A 4,391-nucleotide genomic window follows, 5' to 3' on the forward strand; every position below is an offset into this window, starting at 1 on the left:
AAAACTACATTCAAATAATTTTTTAAAATTTTGTTAAAATTACAAACATAAAATAGACAAAAGAATATAAATTTTATTAGTTTACATCATTTCAAAATTCAAAACATATATTTTAGCTTCTATTGATTTACTTTAAAAATTTGAATCAACATTGACCATTTCATTTATAAAAGTGTGACACAGCTTTGTACTTTTACCCCTAAACGTCAAGTCATGTAGAGCATGTTATGGGTCCGACAGAAGGGTACCCACCTCCCTGGAATGTTATTTTGGTCCCATTTATAGTACGACCAGGGCGTGGTATGTCCTATTCTAGACCATGGATCCCTAAAATGCCATGGTCCCCCTCAAAGGGGCCCCAATTTGAAATGGGGTAGGTGTTATGTCTCTCTGCCAAGATTTGACCCTTGGGGCTATACATGACCATTGTAGGTTGGCCTAATCAATAATTTACTTAGAAGCTCCTATACAAAGACATTTTATCAACCTAATTTCATCTAAGAAATCTAAGTCTCCATCCCTAATATTCATGCATCCATGAAGCATTCATTAGCAAGCATTTTCAAAGATCTTCAAGGCTACATATTCATCATCAACCATTGTGGAGCAAAGTCATGTCAAATTTTATGCAACCATGTGTGTGCGATTAGGGTTTTGTCATGTTCATTCCATTTCATACAACATTTGTGATTACATTCAAAGAGAAAAGCATCAACATCAACAATTGCAAATCTGAGGTATATCTATTCAATATTTATTTCAGTATTTGCATTATTTCATTCAAGGTTAATTTTTAAACCAAGGTTTACCTAAGGCAAACCCCTATTCCCAAAATATTTCTTTCTTTCTATGTGCAGGCGATAGGTACAGAGTTGTGTTCAAGAGGATCGACAAAGTTCATAGAGAGGAAATGGTTCAACTTTTGACTATAGAAAATTTAGAGGACCGTGGCAAATTAATACTACCTAGTCCCAAAAAATCTAGCCAAACATTTGAGAACAAATCAGACATATCTTATTTTTCTCAAATCTAGGTTGGTGGCTCAATGGGACATCTATAGCTTACTTTTTGTATCAATTTACATTAAAAAATCCTTGTTTTATCCTAATTTCAGCATTTCACAAATACACCCTTCAATATAGAAAGAGGGGCAAACAAACTAGGTGAACCTAATAAGAATTTCAGTCTTTTTCCCACTAGGATTAAGCATAGATCTATATTAGGTCTTTCCCTCTTCCAATGTGGTGGTCTCTCAAATAAAATTAGTGGTTTTGTTACATTAATTGGTGAAACCCTAATTTTCACCATTACATTTTGGTGAACCTGACTTCTTTCATGCTCATTTTTTATTTGTTTTCTTAGAGCTGATTTGTATGAATTTTGAATTTTAAATTTGCACTCGTAGATCATATTTCAATTAAAAACTTAAATTTAGAGGTTATATTCATAAAAACCCTAGTTTATTTTCCTAAAATTGACTTGTGGGTTGCATAATTGTTCAATTGTGTTTTTAGATCTAGTTCAATCTTCCATTGCATCTTCTAGTTTACATGTTTCAAAATAGTAAAAATACAACAACAAAAAAAAGTTATTTCATGCATTTTTATGTTTGTTTAGATAAGTCCCTTTATGCTTTATTTCATTACATTCGCTTATTTCATTGCAAGTTTCTTTTTTCTTGAATTTGAAAAATGTCAAATTTATTTTTGCAAGACTTTAATACTTTTGATGGTTCATTTAATACTTATGAATTTGGCATGCTAATACAAGAGAATACTATCATTAATCTCCCTTACAAAGACACTTTGGTATAAGAGGATGCTCTTAAGTTTCAAGGATTTAAGATATATGAAAATCCCATTTATTAGACTCAAAGATTCATCTTTCAAATTTTCTCTCCCTAAAGAGGACATATTGATGCAAGAATATATTTTTCACTTCTCTCAATTTTATTCCCATTTGGTATTAACCATTGGATAATGATGTGGATTATTCTCTTAATGTTCCTCCCCAATGAGAGGACCTTGGCGAAAGTGGATGATATTATGGTAGAAGAAGGTGATATGAGTGACAATTCATTTAATAGCACCTCACCTTCTATTCATTCCAATAACCATTCACCTATTGATTAAGTATAAATGACATGTGATTGTCCTTTCCCTAACGTTTTTCATGAAGATACTTTAGAACAAGATGATAATACTATTTTCCATCATGCTTTCTCTCCTTAAGATGGAGAACCTAACCAAGATAAAACCAATGTTATTCATGTTGTTTAAGAACCTAAGGTTATTTTCCACCTTCATCAAGATGTTTCTCAACCTCACCAAAAATCCATTTGAAATTATTGTTAAGGATGGGGTGAATTATCAACCTGATTATCATACAGTGCCTTGCACATATACTAATGAAAGGTTTGTTTTGGAAGCTAACAAAAACATACAAATTGAATAACAATATAATTTGTTAGTTCCTACAATCCTCTCTCCAATTTGGACAAATGCACCATCTCATATTAAAGATGTTCCCAAAGAAGAAATATCGGAGGATGATTGGGGGTCATTAGATTTCACACCTTCTTTTTGTAGAAAATCTAAGATGTCTAAATTTTAGAATCAATTTTTTTATCATCACATGTCTATAAATTTATTGGGACTCTTTAAACATCAATCCAATTCTACCTATTAAGACAAAACCCTCTCCTATTCCTATACATGGATACAATGGACAATTTTTAGGATGTATGCAACAACATCTTGAAATTCATGAGAAATCACACTTTTATAATGAAAAACAAGATTTCCAACCTCTTAATTTATCAACATTCCCTCATCCATTTTCTATTGAACCCACATCTTCTCATTCCAATATAGAATTACAACAAGATAATGTTTTGTCTGTTCTTTTTTGTACCAATTTAATTTCTCTTCTTTGACCTAAATGGAGAAGGAAACATAGACAACATCTTGAACATTCTAATTATTTCAAGTATCATCAAATTCATGTCCATCCTACTAATTAATGTCAAGGCTTGTGAATTAAAATACAAAAATATATTGATTTAGGTAGATCATAAAGTAACTGGTGACAATGAATGGCATATTTATCATAATCATTTCAAATAACATTCAAGATCCTATTATGTTTCTCCTCACTATGTGACATTGTTAGCTTACCTATTTGGGGCTCATTGTCATTCATTGTGGTACAATTTCAAGTGCAATCATACTTAGTGAGAAACATAATATTCTATTTATTTTTGTCTCTATTCCTAGGGGGCAAGAATAATTTTCCATCTCTTTCTTCTTGCTAGAGATTCACTTTTTTCCTTTATGAGTTGTATTTTTCATAACATAATGTCCTTTCTTGTATAGAATTATTCTTCATGCAAATGCATGTTTTTTCCTTGGTTAGGACTTAAACTCCTTATTTGAAACGTTATGTCTCTTATGAATAATCTCTCCTTAAGGGGTGTGTGATCTTTTATCATGGTTATCCTTGTCTCTTTTCTTGGTGGGCAAGGATAATGCATTTTTCTTTCCTATTTTTCCTTTTAGGATTACCTCTTCTTCAGAGTTGCATTTTGCATAACATTATGTCCTTTCTTGCATGGATTTATCCTTCATGTGAGTACATGTGTGTTCCTTGTTGGACCTATTCCTTTCTTGAACTGGTACGTCTCTTACAAATAAATCTCTCCTTAGAGGCTGTGTAATCGTTCTTATTGTCCCTATACTTGGGGGGCACTAATCTTTTCTATCCTTTGTAAGGATCCACTTTTCCTTTGTTGAGTGCTCTTTTCTTATGATACAATGTCATTCGTTGTGTGAAGTTTTTTTTTTTTCTCAAGGATACTCTATTATGCAAGAGGTGTGTATCCTTGTCTACAACCTCCTTTTTACTTGGCAATGTATATCTATTATAGACAAACCCCTCACTTTGGGTCAAAAGTGTTTCATCCTTCATCAAGAATCCCTTTCACTTATCAATAAGAGAAAGGTAGAAATTCTTTTTTCCTTTCCTTTCTTTTGGTAGAAGATGTTATATTTATTTAAGAAACTCCTCTTGGAGGTAGATGTCTTTTCAACAAAGATCTCTTCTGCTCCAAGGATTCCCTTTACACTTGTTGTCTCTTTAGCTTGTATTTATGAAATTGTTTCCTAAAATGATATCTCCTTGGTGTTGAAGGAGTGTATCCTCATTTCTAGATTCCTTAAGATATCAACATAAGGCTATGTTGACATATTAAGTGGGGGGGGGGGCATACATATTGCCTTCTTTGTACTATATTGTGTACTATATTTTTACATGTCTTAAATATGGTGTTCATTCTCAAAACCAAAGAATAAAAACTCTTACACGAGATGCTTCATCCCAAAAACTAGATGCAA

This window comes from Cryptomeria japonica, chromosome 1, assembly GCF_030272615.1.
Source record: "Cryptomeria japonica chromosome 1, Sugi_1.0, whole genome shotgun sequence".
In the NCBI taxonomy this organism is placed as follows: Eukaryota; Viridiplantae; Streptophyta; class Pinopsida; order Cupressales; family Cupressaceae; genus Cryptomeria; species Cryptomeria japonica.